The following is a 19478-nucleotide window of genomic DNA, read 5'->3' as shown; positions in this document are numbered from 1 at the left end:
CTCCTACAAACACGTGAATTTATGGAACAGCAGCCTCTGTGACATGTAAAACAACATTTGGCATCTGTTTTTCCCTTCATCTTTCCCCCTTCATTTTTTTTTATTTTAAGTGTGTGCAGCAAACACCAAAGATTTTATTTTTCCTTTTTAATGGAGCGATTGTTATTGACTACCTGGTGCCTGCCTTCACAGGGTAGGAAAATAACCCAATAAAACCTACTGAACCTAAAAATAAAGAACCCAAAACAACAACAGGAGCTCTCTGTATCAGGTGCACCTGGAGGAAAGGAGCTGCAGTTTGTGCAGTCTATTGCACATAAGGAAATACGATGCTCTGGTGGGTCTGTGTATATCCCATTAAACAAGAGACCTGGGACACACTGCCTGCTTGTCCCACCCCTGCTCTGGGCTGCTCCATGCAAGGGAATGATTGAACCTAAAGATTTTTAAGTTCCTTGGCTTCCATTAGTTTTCAGAGTGTCTGACTGCCCTTTTTTTCCACAGGGCCTCTGTCTCAGTCTAAGTCTGTGACAATGAAAAACAAATTCCAGCACCAAAGCCATTTGAAAAGTCTGGACCAAGCTGCAGGAGGACCAGTGGATTAACCAGGGCTTGAAAATTTGCTTTTAAAGCTTGAAAAGTTTATGAAGCAAATCACAAAGTTTTTTAAATGCTCCTTTATCAAGCCCTGTCATTGTATTAAAAAAAAACCTGTACCAATAAAACCTTAGCAGCAACAGGCCCAAGACCTAATTCACATTTGAAATTGCTTTTCACTGCATTTGAACCTCCTGTCTCCTTTGCCAGTGTATTATTACTATTTGCAAATCATTAAATGCTGACTGCAAGGGAAGCAGGCGTGCAGGGTATAACTTCTATTTCAGCTCTAGTCCCTTGCTGTTCCTGCTTTGAGAATGAGGGCATTAACTACACCTGGACATAAATAGTGCTGGAGTTTTACCACCAAAAAACACTAAAGAAGATTTTAAATTGTGCAAAAAAAACCAGAAAACAAATAGTCCTTCCTCCAGAAACTTCTTGGGTGGGAAGTGACATCAGTCACACCACAAGGACAGGAGGAGCGAGCACATTTTATTAGAAAATAAAGATGTGAGCACATCTACGATGATGAATATAAAATGCCTCTTTTGGATTTAATTAGGAGTCACCTTTTCAGGGCACTGCTTTGTACCTGAGTTTTCACACAGCAAAGCATATGGCAAAAGAGCAGGAAGTGGGGATTAAGGTACATTTTAACAGGCAGCATGTTCAGCCAGATGGCCTGGACCCTGCCCCTCAAGATCTGCATGCTTTTTCCCCCTCCAGAGTTATTTTGATTGAATTTTACCCTGAATAAAAAAATTAAAAAGCCAATGTTTTATGCTATTTTAATGCATACTTCTCAGTCCACGTCACACACCTCCCCATGCACAGGCTTTTTTAACAGGAAGATGGGCAAGGATCCTTCTGGCTTTGAGGACAACAGGACCTCAAGACTTAAGAATCTTTTCCAGGAGCACCCCATGCCTTTCCCTCCTACTCTAAGCAGCAGAAATAGCTGCTATTATATATAATAATAATAATAATAATGCCATTATATCCATGGTGACAGCACCAAGGGGCTGGAGCTGGTGAAGGGCAGCACAAGTCTCTGACTGCTCCAGACATGGAGTTTCCAGAAACTTTGAAGGATGATACAAATCTGGAGGGACTTTTCTCCTTCACTGCTGCTGAAGCTGCATCACTGCATCATTCCTCATCACTGGCTCCCAACAATGCAGAGCTCTCCCAAAAGACTCTGCCCACTCACAAGCTGGTCAGAACCAGGAATTCCCATGGCCAAGCCACCACTGAGTGATCAGAAAAACATAAAGATGAGATAAAAGAACCATTGCTTGTTGAAAGAGGAGAAATATATAGCAGCCAAACAGTCTGGATGCTCTCAAGAAAGTGCAACCAGAGAAGAAATCCAGCTCATGTGGGTGCTATGTCAAGGCACTTGAAACTGTGCACCATTCCTTTTTAAAACCAAGAAATAAACATAGGGAAAACTGAGATAACTGTGGTGAAACTAATTGTCAGCAGAGAAGATTACAGATAAAACCTGGGAAGAGGGAACAAAAAGGAGCCCCCATTAGGTGGTGAGGTTTGAAGAGTTCTCTTCCCAGGGGTCTGGCTGACAATGGACCAGCCTGGCCAGGATCAGGCTCTGGTGCCGGTGAGCTGGTGCATGTCACTGAACAGGGCAGGTACCCAGGGACCAGAAAGCAAGGGCTGGAGGCACCAACCTTCCATCACACTGCACTGGAGCTGCTCTGCAGCCTTTGGACAGGGGGAGAGAGGCAGATGGAGCAACTCAAACCTCTCCAGTGCCCACCAGCAGCAGCTCAGGGCAGCAGAGAATGAAACAGAGAAATCCCCACGTCCAGTACTGTACACATCCCAGCTATTGTTATAGATACCTTTGCCTCTGTGTCCACACATACACACACCTATGTACATCATAAAATACAAAGCAAGCAAGCAAGCTCATTTAAGAGAAATATGCTATTTTTATGGCATAAAGAAAACGGTAATGATGATTACACTTCCTCAGTGGAAGCCTTCATGAATACAATGCAAATTGTATGACACAAATGCAAGGATAAGGTTTCAAAATTCTGACAAATAGCTACTGGAGAAATTTGGTTAAGACATTGAGGAGGGAGTAGTGGGGAACTTCCTGTGGCTGGAGCAGTGTGTAATGTGGAAAATTCATTATCTTAAACTTTTGGCTATGATGTGTAATTGTTAACCTCCACTGTTAGTTCAAGGCTCCTTTCAGTAAAATATATGGGTTGCCATCAAGGCTGATTTGGATTAGGAAGCAAGCATGTGCCCTCACTTTTAGGTTATATTAATACAGCAAAATCAATAACATGCCATAGCTTTCAGAAGTAGTAATAAAACACCCTAAAATATTCCCAGAATACTTCTATAAATTATTTGTTCAATGTATTTATGTTAAAAAGGTTGTCAGTTACAGTGCTCTGAAAGACTCTAAAATTACAAGTCATCGTATTTGTATTTGATAAACCCCCTGCTGTTTTGGGTCAAAGAGGGCTCCAGAATGGTGGTGGAAAAAATCATTATTTTGCCTAATAAATAAATTACCTGCCTATATTTCATGTATCACTAAAGCCTGCCAGTATCGAGAGCTTAAATAATAAATAGCAAATAGCTCCGTTCATTTATTAATAATAATGCATCTTTTCTTCCTCTTACCATATTTGAGGGCAATGGATTGAACAGTAGTCAGGTGGAAGGACAAATAGTCAGACCACTGGGAACATTTAAGATTTTCCAGTTTAAGGTGAACTTGTCAGCACTGACAGCCCTTTCCCTTCCTCCTGGGCTGTGTGCTGTCAGTGCAGGAGCTTCTGGGCTTCAAACCTGTAAAACCCCCTGGAAAGCTGATTAGTTAATGGAGTTTGTACGTGTGAGTGTTGCTCAAATGAACCCCATGTTCAATTAGTCATCACAATGCCTGTCCAGCAGAGCACAGAGGGACCTCACTGCCCTTGGCAGGTTTAATGTTTGTGACACCTCTGGTGGGGCAGCCCCATCCTGGGCTGTGCGGGTGGCAAATAAAGGCATTGGGCAAGGAAGGTGCAACAAGCAGGAGGCTGGTCCAGGTACTCATCTCCCTCACCTTCAACAAACCAAAGAGTTCTGTTTTATTTGTGGCTGTTCCCAGCATAAACTGCTCATTCCCTTTCTGACATAATCCACATCTGTGTCAACCTGAATGTTTTTAACAGTCATTCCTTTTCATGGCTCTTTGATTGAAGTGAAAATAAACACAAGGAGTTTGCTAGAGAGGTGTGGGTTTCTCAAGCTCTGAAACCACCAAATGCTCTTCTCCCAGAGCAGGGCATTGCAGCTGACTGCAAGGAGAGGCACAAGTGTGTACATGAGTTTTAGAGATTAAAGTTCCTAACATCACCAGCCTGTAGGGATAAGTGGATGAGCACAGATTTCAACATCATGCCTCAATCCAACATCCTCCACAGAGAGCTAAGAGAACTCAAGCAAAGGCACACAGATGATCACACCCACCACTGTTCCTCCAGAGAAAAAACAGAGCTGGAAACTCTGTATTCATGTAGGTCATGGCATCATCAGGCCTGGTGATGGAAAATGAACTCCTTTCTTTTTCTAAACACCCAGTGGGATGGACAGGATGCAAGCAGCCTCACAGTAACCACGAAGTGGCCTTTGTTACTTAACTGGAAGGCTACTCTTTTTTAAGGGTCAGGAAGAAAGCACTTTGAATTCTCAGTATTCTTTGACCAACAGACACCCATTTCTGACAAAATAAAAAGCCAGGAAAAGAGAAAATTGTCTCACCTGCTACCACGTACATCAGACATGCATCAGACCATGCTGAAATGTAGGAGCTCACAGCCTTGGATAGGAGGGGCTACCAGCATTTCAGCTGTCACTTTTAAGAAAATAAAATATGGTGGCATTCAGGACACAGAGTCTTCAAGAATGTGCCCTGCTACCCTCCAAAGGAATTTAATCACACAACCAACTTCACTTCCAACTGCCTACAGAGTGCAGGCTTGTGTTTAAAGCAGAGTATTTCTTACAGCTTTACCCACTGTGAAGTGCAGTTATGTTTTCCTACAAGATTTAGCTACAGGGCAAAAGACTTCTAAAAATACAGATGTGAGATTCAGCACGACACTGCTGACCCAGCCTAATAGGACCCTTGATAGCCAGATGAGTTGGGTCACATCCTACCTCTTGCTTCCTTAAGTCTGAAGTGTCACTGGCTCTTTTCAGAGCTAAATAAATTGCTTCTTTTCTTTTGGCTACTCCTTAAGCTACCCTAGGCACCAAGCAAGGAAAGTAAACACATGGCAAAGGCACAATAGGCAGAATGGACTTGATCTTTGTTTAAAGCACAGGGTCAGCTCCTCGCTGTGAGCAGATTTTCCTCTTTGGAAGCAGGTTCATGTTTATGTTTTAAGTTCCAGCAACATGCTCTGGATTTTCAACATGTGCAGCACATCTGCTCCAGCCCAGATTTATGAACAAATCTGCATATAATTGTGCTGGGCTAGGGTGTTGTTGTTGTTGTATTCCTCCACCCCCCACTTTTACCCACCCTTTAAATAAAATGGTTTTGTCCAGGGCTGTATAAACCCCCTGATTCCAAGCCATATAATTTTATGGACAGGGAAAAAAAAAAGTTCTTTTGTATTGCACCTGAGCTCATTAAAACCCCCAAATTCCATAATTTTACACTACCATGTGCTGCATATCGCATTTAGTACCTAACAGAGTAATTGCTTACAGTCCTCAGAGTGAGTGCACATAAGGTGGAGAAATGATGGAACAGGTGGCAGAGCCACCCTGTGCTTGGCAATCAGAGGTTTCCATCCCTGCCCAGCTGACATGGAGCTGTGTGGCTCAAAAGCCTGGAATTAGGGTCCTTTGTTAGCCCTGAGCTGGGTGCCAAGGCCCAGGCATCAGCTCCCACTGTGGCTTCTGTACCAGAGCAGGCAAAACAAATAACTCTGTGGGATACAGACTGAGAAGAGGGACAAGCCAAGGATAAGGGAGTTAAGGTGAAAAGTCCAAGATGCCACAGGAACCAGCAGCTTAAATTACTTAACTGAACATCCCAAGGGAAAACAAGCCTGGAAAAACTCAAGAGAAAGTGAGCTGCCCAAGAACTCTTCTGTGGCAACATTCAAGATTCCCTCATTTCTTGAAAATCAACCAAAATCTTTTGTCCATCTTTTCAAAGAATTCTTTTTGTGTCAAAGCAGCTGTTTACAAATAAAAAGGGTTTGCACACTCCCAGTCTGTGAGCAAAGACTGTGAAACTGCTTTTGCCACCATGTCTTGGCTACATGAATAATCTTCTGTGGGGTGAAGAGGAGATGAAGGTGCAGGTAGACTTACTGTGTGGTCACACACACTCTATCCTGGTGACTGAACCCTTTGGAAAACAAATTCCCCTCACTTGGTATTGAGGGCTTGCTCAAGGGATCCAGTCACAAAGGTCACTGTGCTCAGTGCTCCAAGGGAACATCCCAGTGATGTTTGTCTCAGTCTCAGTCCATGGAGATGTCTGATGTCTCAGGACAGATTTAGGCCTCCAGCTTGTAAGAGAGGGAGCTTTTTTAAGAAAACTGTCCATGCATGGGTTGCTCAAGGGCTTGCAGGAAAAATGTAGCAGAGCAACTTATTTCAGCCATGGCTCCCCAGTCCCACCCATGTGCCCCAATCACTGCTGGTATCAGAGCTGCTGATAAGCTCTGAGTGATTTCCTTGGGCCTGGAACTGCAAGTGTGCTCTGCTTGAGATTCTCCAATGTCTTATCTGCAGCCTCTTGGATGGTTAAGATTAGGTAGCCAGAAAAAAACAGAGAAAAAGACAGAGAAAAAGACACTGTGTTTGCAAAAAAATTGTGAGCAGGGGCTGATTGAAGCAGGCATGTGCCAATGCACCCCTACACAGAGTGTGAATTAGCCTGATTTCCTAAGGAAGCAAAAAAAACAAAACAAAAATCTCTCGAAATCATTGAAACCAAAAATTAGGTTTTGCAATGGTCAGAGAAGACTAATATTTTGGTAACACATAACTGTGCTCAGCCTTAAATGGTGGGAAAGGTGGAAGGCTCTAACCTTGACATTAGGAAACTTCTGACATTTAGAGTTTCAAAAGTCTCTCAGCTAGGAACAACTTGTTTCCTTTTTTGTTTTTTTTACTGTAGTCCCTCCTCATTTAAAACATATAATGAATGTGAACAGTCATCAGTCTGTAAATACTGGGTTTAAGTTCACTAGAGCTTTGTTGAGATATCCCTCCTAGGTAACAAGTCTGTGGCTCATTAGTCCCTCATTAGCAAGATAGAAATAAAGACGCAAAAGGAAAAAAAAAAACCTTTCTCCAAAGATATTGTTGCAGTCTAATTGCCTGCAAGGAATTCTTAATAATGTTTACTAATGCCTTTTCAGCATTGCCAATTTTATAATGTTCCAGATGTGACGTTGCTGTTCCCTGCTGTGATATTACTAGGTCTGCTAAGGCACTACCAAGTTTGCAAAGATTTTAGCCCCATCTTATGTCACTGCCTTGAAACAACATCCATTGGGGCTTTCCAGCATCGTATTTGTCCTTTTGAAAAAAACAATCAGAAAATCTCTGTCTGATCCTCTGTTTATACAGAACTAAGTAAATTCAATCCCAACCCACACTGGCTGGAGCCAACAGCCCTGGGCATCACAGCACTATCAGATACTCACAGTTCTGCCACATTTGCTTTTCTTTTTAGTTGTTTTGCTTTTAATATATTGGTTTAGACTTTCCTGACATTAATTGGTTCCTTATTTGTAGAGAAATATCTTTTGTTTGGGATATGATTTTATGTTGTAAGCAGCATTTGGAATATAAAACAAGCAGATGTTTGCAAGGTTCTGAAAGAAAAGCTCACAGCATCCCTGTGTTATGCTTTATAGCCAAGCAAAGGAACAAAGCAGGCAGCAAATATGTAATTTTGAAACAAATGAGCTTTTAACCCAAATTTCTCTGAAGTTTCTTGGTGTTCTGGGAACAAGCAGGCTCTCCACCTGAGTCAGATTTGTATGCCATTGGGAATATGTAAATAAATATTTTTGGTTTAATTTATTAAGGAAAGAAAACTTGTGAGATCATCGTATTTGTCATTCTTCCCATCTAATAATTTGTGTACCTGCTGAACAACTTCAGCCAAACTGAAAAAGGGATGGAATTCTCCATGCATTCAAATTCCTGGAAAGAACTTGGTAGAGAAAAGAGACAATATTAATGATTCTAGGACATGTGTGTGTGGTATGAGCAATCTGTCCCTATTCAAGGAGGAACCATGGAATCATGAAGGTTGGGAAATAACTCCAAGATCACCAAGTCCAACCTGTGGCCATTCCTCAGCCCAAAGCACTGAATGTCGTGTCCAGTCATTTGTTGAATGCTTCCAGGGATGAGCATCCCACCACCTCCCTGGGAAGCCCTTTCCAATGCTTAACAATCCTTTCAGAAAAAAAAAATTCTTGCTGATGTCCAATCTGAACCTCCCCTGGTGCAGTTTGAGGCCTTTTCCTCTTGTCCTGTCACTAACTGCCTGGAGAAGAGACCAGCTGCCACCTCCTTTTCTCCAGGCTAAACATCCCCAGCTCCCTCAGCTGCTCCCCACAGGAATAATTCCCTTCACCAGCTTCATTGCTGTTGCCCACATTAATATAAGTGCCCTTCTCTGGACACAAGAAGGAAGGAAGCTCCACACTGGAAAGAAATAGCAAGAATACCCCAATCACTGGGAAAGCCTCTCCAGGACAGAGAATCCCTACATGACACAAAATCCATGAAGTAACATCTTTTCTTGTTGCTATTCACCAGGGAATAAGTTTGGTTTCTATTTTTTTTTAATTCTATTTTCCCACATGGGCTGGGTTGCTTATCTTCGCTGTTCCCAGGCTCTGGAATGTTCTTCAGTGTCATGTTGGACATAATTTCCATGGCCACAGTTGTACATCTTCAGAGTTGGCTGCACCTGCTGGCACTCTCCAGCCTATCTCTGTCAAAATGATCCAGATGAGCTACACTTTTCCTAATGGTTTGGAGAAGGAGTAGCCAGGATCATTTCACCACATTAGGGAGGAAATGCACAGGTATTCCAGCAGATTTAAGGATATGGCTTCAGGGCAGTGAGTAGCACCTGTGTAGCAGCCTCAGCTCTAGCTGAAATGGTAATTATGGCCATATCCTAATGCACAATCTCAGGATCAAAGTAAGGTCTAATTGTGAACAGTGAGGGAGAAGAGAGTCTCATTGTACTTTATGGTTCTATGACATCAAACCCTAAAAAATCAGCAAGAACAATCTGCTTTTTGAGCACCTCTCCACCTGTTCATTCAAAAGTCTTAGGCAAAAAAAAAATATATACAGGGGTATTGTGACCTGGTTCGCTAGTTAAGGATGAAAAACTCATTTCTTTGTCTTACATTTATTGCCCTGCTCCTAAAATGTTGGCTCTGTCAGTTAATGCTAAATTCCTTGTGCCTGTCAGACCATGGTAATACATCCATGAGGGCACCCTGTGCTCTCCTCCCTTCCCACATCCACACAAGGGGCACATGAAGCAGTCTGGTCACCTTGGCTGGTGATGTTAAAAAGCTCCTGCTTCCAGCTCTGAAGGTCCCCAGTTCATTTTCCCAGTATGTCAGCCAAGACGGTGGTCCTCACATTTGCACTTTAATAGTTCCAAGCTGACATCACATTCCCCTCTATTTACTCTTTTTCCAAGTAATATATATATATATATCCTTAGCCTTAATCACTCTTCAGCCAAGGTTTCTTCAAGCAGACCCCAATCAAGTGATCAGTGGAGCCAGTGGGAATCTTTCTGCAGGCTCCAGCCGACTCAGGATCATAAAGTCCTGAACCCATGAACATCTGCAAGATCTGGAGGCATTCCAATATGGATTCAGATTGGACATCAGCCACTCAGCCCCATCTTAACTCATAAATCAACATACCCAACTGACTTTCTCTTCTCTGGATCCCCTCCAGTTTGTTAATACGGTTCTGTTAACGAGGTGCTTAGAACTAAGCACAATATCCCCAGTGCAGCCACATGAGAGCTGTTACATTCCTACTTCATAAAGTTATGTCTCCACATCTCCCAGCCAGAATTGCACTGACTTCACCAGCTACCATGTTTTGTTACAGCCTTGAAACCTCTCCCTGTCACTCTCACTCACTGAGAGCTGTGCTTTGCTCCACAGGTAATCGTGGCACAGTCAGCAGGACTCCTCACTCAGGACTGGCAATGCAAGCAAGGAAAGCAGAAACTGATCCCAGGGAAAGAATTCCTATCTAGATTTTTGAACTGATAAACTGAGACAGCAGAATAATTGTAACAATGCCATCCTGCTGCTTTCCTGAGCAATAATCTATTTTCCTCATTGGGGTAAATGATTTGGCCATCAGTCTCCCGGTTCAGCCATTTGGGAACTGGATTATTGCTTCATAAACTGTGCAATGCACTCCTATTACTGTTTAATTGCATTGGGCAGAGAAAGGGGGAAAAAGATTTTGCAATTTCTAATGGAAATCTCCCAGAAGCACTCTCTTCCTGTGTTACTTTCCTCAATAGTTAAGACAGTGAACTGCATTCCAATCCAAAATTTTCCTTTGAACAAAGAACATCATTTCTCTTTATACACTTCTGCCAGTGCAGCTCCTCTTTGCAGCACACTGCTCCATTCCTGGACCTGGATGCTCAGTGTTCCTTACCACCTCCTGCAGTGAGATTACCCTGTCTCCCAGGCAAACATTTGCTGTAAAATCTCAGCTATATATTTAGGTGTGAGTCTACATCTCGATTTCCAATCACTAGCAGCAGAAGCTGTGCTTCTTCATTCTTTCCATCCTTTTTTTTGTTGTTGTTGTTGTTGTTGTGGTTGTTGCCTGTAAGCTCTTCAGAGCAGTCACTGCCTCCTGTTCCACAGGGAACCTCCATCCATTCAGTTCTGCAGTTCTGGAATTGAGATATATCCTGTCTCCCAAGCAAGAGCTGTAGCTGGGGAGGGGAGGAGGGAAAGGGCTTGGTCTGCAATTTTTTCATTCTTAAACAGTGCAGCATTCACTCCTGTCTCTAGCATGTTTTCCAACACTAATCTCCTCCTCTGACACAGCACTGAGAAGTCAAGATGAGTTCAAAGAAGCTCTGTTCAGTTTTTTGAGAAAAGGCTGAGTCCCTGGTTTCTAATTATCTGATGCCGACACTTGTTTCCCTTTAGGAAACTTGGGCAAATATCTTTTAATAATATTTCTTTCTAATTCCAGGAGGTGATTGAAGTGTTTTCATCAGAATGATTCTCAGGAAAAATACCTTTTCAACAAACATGGAAATTTTTGCTAGCCAAAGCATTTAACCTAGTTAGTGCTTTTTTACAGATTTTATGAAAACCTAACAAAGGAAATGAACAAGGACTTTCTTGGTGAAATGTTTTCCCTTACAATATTCAATGTTTGCTTTTCAAAATGTGGCTTTGTAGCAAGTCTGAAAACCTGTACCAAAAGATACATTTTAAGATTTTGATCACTGTAATTTTCATAGGAAATATGAAACAAATAAACACAAAGTTAAGAAACTTTTTGGAGTGGAGATGAAAAGGAATTTGATAGAATTAAATGTTGAGGTTTTAAAAGCAAAGCTATTTTGTATCTCTTCAGGAAAGGAAAAAAAAAAAAAACAAAAAACAAAAAAAAAAAAAAAAAACAAAAAAACAACTGGGAACTTCCTGGGTTTACTGTGTCCTGGACAAGCCTGAGAAGCTGCAATCCAGCTTCTCCCTTAAGCATTGCCATGTGTTCTCCCACACTGCTCCTACCTGTGCCAAAGCCCTGCCCAATTACCTATCCTCTGGCAATCCATGTTTTATCATTTCCTCCAGCTTAGTGCTCACACACTGCTCCCACTGCTGTCCATCACTCCAGCAGCCACTGACCTTCCTGACAAACACCACAGGAGGTTTTCTCCAAACCACATCTGCCCAATTTGTCCAATTCATCCATGGCTGTGGGGTTCATCCATGGCCCATGAGCTCTCTGGGGCTGGAGCTGCTTTCTACAGCACCTGGCCAGGGAGCTCCTGTCCCCACAGGGCTGCAGGTCTTGCCTGGGATTCCCAGGTGCATTTCTAATATCAATTAAAAACCAGCCAACAAATAGGATGAATCTGTGACAATGCAGAGCTTGAGCAGAGGAATTGGAGACAACTCATATTCTGATTTTCAAAACTCATGGTTCCTTTCTACAGAATATCAAGGTACTATCACAAAGGAAGGGGCAATATTTGGCACTGGAGTTAATTGTTGATTAGTAGGTGTTGATTTCAACATGCTGCTGTGCAGGCAGTTACAGTGAGATATTGAAGGAAAATTACCTGCTTGAACTTAAATAAATAGAGAGGTGAAGAGGATCTACTGCATTGACATAAAGATTAGCTTGAGAGAAAAAAATCCTTCAGCACACAGTGTCTTTAATCATAGATGAGGCTGGACTTGATGATCTTGGAGGCCTTTCCAACCTAAATGATTTTGTGACAAGGTGGGGAAGCAGAAGGGTATAAAGGAGCCATGGGGTGGAAAGCTGAATTGCTGACTGCCCAGCCCCTGTTTCTGCTCCCTGGACACCAAACTCCTGGCAGGATGTCCGGCCAGTGAGGAAACACGCTGGTATTTTTAACAGGAGGTTACAGGGGTGACAGGCTGGGACAGCAGCAGGTCAGATGAAAGGCTTGGCAGGCCAAGCTGTCAGACATGGTTTCCTCTGGTGAAATTCCTGCTGGAGATCTCCTACCAGGCTCTCCTCGCCCTGTTTCTGGGACACAGAGTCTGCAGTTTCCAAGGAGACCACGCTGCTCACCCCAGAGCCTGGGTGACTTCACTGGGTCAGGGAGCCCATAAAACATCACAGCCAGAGCCACTCTGCCATATTCCTGATTCCTACAGGACATATGAACCTAATGATGGGTTGTTCACTTCGCTTTTTCATTAGGGCTCTTACCATGAGACCTAGACATGGTGTCACTGCTTGAAGACAGCCCAGAGGGGGAAAAACTCCTGCAGAATCACAGGCTTCAAAGAACCAATTCCAATAATCGTGTTACTCAGTTTCCTGAAGGAAGATAAATATGAGAAGTAATTTCATAATTGTAAAGTATAAAAATACACTAAAAATTCAACATTTATAACACCAAGTGAGTTCACACTGAGATCAAAGATTAAAAATTGGCTATGTTTCTACAAGTATGAAATGTATCAATTAGGTAGCACAGCTCAGTGTCAGGAGATGTGGATCTGGTGCCTTTCTTAGTTGCTGACTTCCCAAAGAGCTTTGGAAAACTCATACATGACATAAATTTCATAAGGGTTTTTGTAAAGCAACATTTATCTCCACCTGAAAATTAGTCTCTCGAAATAGTTTTTCAAACTCCAGTCCATAAAAAGACATCAACATGTAATTTTCCTTAGGAGCCAAGTTCCAGATGCCTTTGTGTGTGTAGCCCTCACTTTTCTGTGTTCTTAATTCTCTATGTCTTAAGTAAGAATATTGGAGTTTATCTCACTGGAGTGGAGTCAAAACAAGAATTTTAAAGTAATTATGAAGCACACATAGTAGTGTGGAAAATAGATAATATTTTCTGTTTGCAGCAGTGTTGGAAGAAGCCCCTGTTCAGGACCACAAGAGAGGGAAGCAGAAATAACACATGTGCATGTGGCAGGATAATTCACAGGTGCCAGGTGAACCCAGCAGATAAAGAGTGCTGCACAGCTGGCAGCATTCAGGTTTCCCATGGCACTGTACCAGTCATGGCTGTAGCAAGGAATGAAGAAAAGGATGCTATTTACCTCAGGTAAGATCTACAGCTGCTTAGAAATTAAATATTTCAACGTTTCTTCCTGAAAAGTGTATTTCAAAAAAACCTTTATACACTCAAAACATGAAAATTGAACATTTGTGTTCATTCATGAGACATATACTGCTTTCCAGCCATTTAGGTCTTGTCTTCAACAATATTTGTAAGGAACTTTGAGGTCATCTTGCACCATCCTTGTGCACTTTCATCATAATCCTCATTTATGGAATAGCTCACAACCTTTGCCAAAATCATTCTCATGGTGTTTCTTGTCTACAAATCAGGGCTGGTTTGGATACAGGCCTGGGAGCTACTTCTTGGGCACATCTTGATGGGATTTCTGCTATCACTCAGCACACTTGGACATGTCCCAGATCAAGAGATGAGATGGAAGCAGCGTGGGGCAGAAGTTTAATAGAAATCTCATGAACCTGCCTGAAAACAACAACCAGTAAGTTCAGGGTAATTTTGCAGTGGGTCCCAACTGTTAATGTAGGACTGAGGCTGTGTTGATTGGCCAAATAAGCAAATATCACAATTTTGGAATAAGTGATTGCAAGAGGCAGGTCTCACGTGCTTGCACTGGGTCAGAGACATTTGCTCCCAGATCTTGCCCAAACACCAACCCTAAATGAATGCTTCTCACACAGGGTCAGTCCTGACTGATTTATAGTCTACAACATTTTAATATTTTGATTGCTGGACAATTTCAAAAATTCACAGTGGACAAACAACTGAGCAAAGCACGTCTACAACAATCACATCAATATCCCTTAACTGTGCTATCAAAGGAGGCAGTTACAATGAGATATTGAAGGAAAACTATCTACTTGAACTTAAATGAATAGACAGTTGAAGAAAAAATAAGGTGAAGAGAATCTGCTGCATTGACTTAAAGATTAGACTTGGAAAAAGAAAACTCCAATGTATTAATTTATCCCTTCCTTCTGAAAGGATCCACTTAAAAAACCTATATCCTACACTAAAAGTAATGAAGAGGAAAATCCACTTCACTCTTCTGCCATTAAGGAAACAGCTAATGGGTTCAGCAAAAGGTGGCAGCTTGAGACCTGAGGAGCTCTGTTCACTTTGTCAGTGACTGGCAGTGTCCCTCTCAATTTGTTGTACGAATTGTTTTGTTGAAGATAAAATACTTCTCTTTCCACTCTACTCCAGGAGTAGAGATTACCCAAAAAAATGTGCTAGATGCATTAGAAATTGCAGCCCCAGGAACACAGCCCTGATAGAGCAGATTTTCTCTCTGACTGCTGTGTTTCCCACGCTTCCCAGCCAGGCTGTGCTGGCCAGGGCTCAGAGCCCGACTCTCGCTGTGAAAGTACGGGAAGCTGTTTCATCCCTGCAGCTGACTGACCCTGCCTGTCCGAGCTGCAAGGGCTGCACTGGAAATCAGAAAACAGAACAGCCCTCCCTGACAGGCACTGTAAGGTCTCCAATCTCCTGGCACTGTGACCATTTGACAACCTGTAACACATCTCTGTGTGGGGAGAGAAAAATCCTCACAGTCCGGGGGGAGTGAGCACAAGGCTCCAGTGGAGAAGGCAGAAAAGGAAATCCTGTGGTTTTCAATCTCAGGCTGTATCCAGCTCCATCTTTTGTGCATCAATTTGCTCCTCCTCCCCCATCCACAAAAAATGACAAGGTAACTCAAAGTCTTTGTCCATAGGAGCCTTTCCACTATGGCAACCAGAGGTAGCACACAATGTCCTGGGTTATCTGCTTATTCAGCTCACACTGGCTCTGGAATCTGTTATAACTTGTGGAAGAAACATTTTTTGGGGCACAGGGAGATGCTTGGGTGCCTACAAGCCAGGAGTGCAGGAGATGTGATCCATGCCCTTCTTTCTCCCTCTCTTTTTAAGCCAGCAACTCATTTTTAATTTTAGGACTTCACTTCCCTACTTGCAAGATATGATTCTGGCTATTCAGTGCAGCCTTGTGAAATTTATCACCTAGCTAATATCTTGCAAATTATTCTGGGCATTCCTACTGTTATCTGTACGAGGCAGAACTGTCTGAGCTCTTATCGTGGATCAGGATCCCATTGTGTTCAGAAAAAATAATGCCCTATAAACGGCAGCACAATGGAACAAACACTGGCACATCTGCAGATGCAGCAGGGGATACCATTTGAACCTCACTTTTTTCTTAAGTCTCCCACACCACATTCAAAATATTCTGCAAAATCCCACTTCCTGCCCTGACCCTGTGGCAAGAAGGAACACGGAAACCAGGGAGAGCAGGAAATTCCACTCGAATTCCAGCTGCAATCGTTTCTGTGAACAGGAGGGACAAAATGCAGCAGAGATTGTGGGAGATAAATGTCATGTGCTCAAAGAGGCAACCAGCAAAGGACAAGGCCTGGCATAGGGTGCAGGTCACTCATGGCAGTGGAGGTAAACAACCCTGATCCTTGCATTATAGATTGTACATCAATATTAATTAAGAATTGACTTTGCATAAATAAGACTAATATTGCTAAAGGTGTCTGGTTGAATTTCTGTTCCCAGTGACAGCTGGATAGAACTTCACCTCAGCTTTTAGGAGGTGGGAGGAGAGACTGGAAATCATTCAAAGGCTTTTTAAATCATTACTGTAGATCTTACTGTTATAGTTACCAGAATGAAGCTGAGTGCAACCCACGTACCCTGCTTGAACAAAGCAAAGGAAGTATCACAGTTTTGCTTAACATCTTTGCTGGGCCTCTCCTGGCCCATGAATCTGGAATACTTAGACTTCTTCAAAAGCAGGAAAAGTAAGACCAAGAGCTTGAAATCAGTGCCAGCAGAAGATGTGCTATGAGAACCCTGAATTAACCTGGTGGATTGCTCTCTGATATTTTAAACCTGGATTTAAAAATATTTAGGTTCTGTTGGTAGCTTGGGTGTACAAGGCAGAAAGAGAACTGCATAACTCCTGAAGTGGTGTCTGCAGAGGGGTTTGCCAGGTTTGAAATGTGTCCCTTGCCTAAATCACCACATGGGAATGGTGCAAACCTAAATCAACACATGGGAATGGTGCAAACCCAGCACACAGGCAGGACTGAAAGGGAACAAACACCCTGACTGCACTGGAGATAATAAAAAAATCTCTTCCAACTCTTCCAAGACTTTGCAAACTGGAGGTGATGGAATCACCACCACCCCATGGTCTGTCTGCTTTTCCATCTGGCAGTGGATGTTGCCAGATCTTCCTCTGCCCTTCCCATTTGCCATCTTCCCAGAGGACTTGCCCAAACAATACAGAAAAAGGAGTCAACATCACTCTGACAAGTTGTCTCCTGCTACTATGCCAATAAAAATTACCTTCCTTACACCACACTTCCCTGAACCTGACATCTGTCCTAAATCTCAAGTCATACATCCCACTCTTCCATTAACATGAGTCATCCTACAGACGTCCTTCTGCTACTCTTAGAGTCATGTCAGAAAGAATCATTGACTTATTGTCAGCAGATTCAGCCTACCATGTTAATGGTGTCTGCAGAGCCCTCTTCCCTGAGCAGCTTCTTCTCACAGCCCCAAAAATGCTGGAAAATACTCACTGAGCTGTAGGATGTCAGAAGCAAGGAAAGAATTGCCTGTCCTGTACTGCTACTCTGCCTGGAGCATAAAGGGTAATTTGCCACATTTTGGAATTCTCTACCTTCAAGTAGAGCAGATAAAAAGCTTTTTCTCAGGAATTCTCACAGCTTCAAGCTGCCTAAATAAAAGATCTGGTGCTAGGGATACTTTTCAGAATTTCAGGAAACATAAATGACTTTCTCTACAGAGATTATGGGCATTATATACAGGAATCCTAGTTCCAGATGTTTAAGAGTAAAATACCAGGACTTTCAGAGTGGACAGTTGCATAAGAATAGAAAACAAATGAATGTCTTATGCCTTCAACCATAAGCTATTTACAACCCTTCTGTTTTTAAAGCAGAGACCAAATGGGGAAGAGGCTTCCTTTAAGGGGCAGGGGCCATGGCAAGTCCTGGTAGTTGTTTTCATTATTCCATCAACTTGGTGTCTTGAAAGATTTATTAACTCATTCTCTTTCTTGGTCTTTTATTTCTATTTTTAAGTCTCTGATGTTGCTTCTATTCTCATGCACTTCACAATGCCCTTTCTGCAAAGTCAGTGGAGATCAGACTCAGCCTTCATCTTTTCCACAAATGGGAACCTAAATATTTGCAGAGCTGGGGGTGTCTGTGGTTGTGCTAAGATCCAGGAAGTCAAGCAATTAAGCCAAATGTTTGCCTAGTGTAAATCAGCACTGAGACTTTACCTAATTTCTGATGGGAATAAGGAAATCCTTACAAGATCAGACTGCAGGTTAATATTGCCATTTTCAGCAGGGAGCTAATTCTGTGAGAGAGGTGCAAAAAACCTTTCAAAGTCTGATTTTCCTTAGAATCACAGAATAACTTAGGTTGGAAAAGGTCTTTAAGGTCATCGAGTCCAACCACTAATCCAGTACTGCCAAACCCACCACTAAACCATGACCCAGAGTGCCACATCCATGTCTTTTAAATATCCCCAGGGATGGTGACTTCACCACATTGCTGGACAGCTTTGTCCAGTGCATGACGACCCTTTCAGTGAAGAAGTTTTTACTAATGTCCAATCTAAACCTTTCCTGGTGCAACTAGAGGCCATTTCCTCATGGCCAATATGCCCATAGCTCCCTTCAGTCCCAGGAATCTAAACACCACGAGGCTGCCATGCTTTCTGCCCTGCCCAGCATCAGTGATTTCTGTCTGGAGTGTCACCTGGGGGTAATGCAGGGCAGTCACTCTGGTGAAGGGAGCTGCAGGGACCCCTCTGCCCTGACCTGGCATGCACAGCACGAAAAGCAGCTGCCTGGCATCTCTGGGAAGCACTCAGATGTGCTAGAAGAGGACCCCACTCCAGAAAAGATGGATTGTAGGAAGGAGATCAGCTCTGTGACTGCTGGGGAAGAACTCCTAGCACACCTCTGCTCCCCACAGCTCAACTTTGATCCCTCCCAGCCCCATCCCAAACACAAAAGCACAGAGCTGGGGCAATCAGTGCAGCTAATTGCACACACACAGAGAGCTCAGTGCTCCAGGACATTCCCACACGTCCCCCACCAGCAGCCAGTTGGGGACTTTGGTGTCAGCAAGGTTCAGATGAACCAGTTCAATCCAACCCCTCCCAGCAGTGGCCAGCAGGCTGCCCTGACACAGCCCCATCTCTGAGACAGGCAACCACCTCGGCTATAATTAAAGATAATTATTCAAAGGCACCCTGTTCATGCAGCAGTGCTCAGAAGCTCCCTGCATGAGCATGTAGGCAGCAGGGCTGTTTTTCTTCATAAAAACTTATGAGGAACACTGCGCAGATTAACAGCTTTAATGACAAAAATTACCGCTTACAACACCGACTTCAAATCAAAGAACAATATCTGCAGACAGATATTTTCATGGTTTTCATAACAATTCATTATAGGTGGCACCAAGGGATTATATTTTTATTTCCCTTGTGTCATTTCTCTCAGACTCAGGTTCATTTCTCTTAATGAGGCAGCAGAAGATAAAGGGCAGTGAAGGCTCCTCCAATGCCTCTGCAGAATGTGAGGAGTTTAGGGGCAAAGTGATAACTGATCCTCTAAAGGAAGAGGGAGGGCTTGGAGAGGGGAGGGAGAGGGAGAGTGATGGGGTGGGATGCTCTCTGCCATAATGAACTAAAATTAAGACATAAATTCTCCTACCTTTGTTCCAACCAGATCTAACAAAAGGGATTCAGCTATTTAATGAAGAATGGATCAGTAGCAAAATTATTAGCTAATTAATTGTAGAGGGAAGGGAAAGAAAGAGGAAAGGACAGGACTGAAAGTTCTTCATGTAGGCTCTCAGAATAGGAAGGAAGACTTTGGATTCTGGAAACCTTTACTCAGGCAGCAAGGTCTCTCTTCACACAGAGTTTGGGATGGCAAGGCAAAGGTCGAAGCAAGAAGGAGCAAGAATCAAGCAGACCTCAAAATGGGGTCC

This window comes from Catharus ustulatus, chromosome 15 (assembly GCF_009819885.2).
Source record: "Catharus ustulatus isolate bCatUst1 chromosome 15, bCatUst1.pri.v2, whole genome shotgun sequence".
NCBI classification, from domain to species: domain Eukaryota; kingdom Metazoa; phylum Chordata; class Aves; order Passeriformes; family Turdidae; genus Catharus; species Catharus ustulatus.
This window is presented reverse-complemented; position numbering follows the sequence as displayed.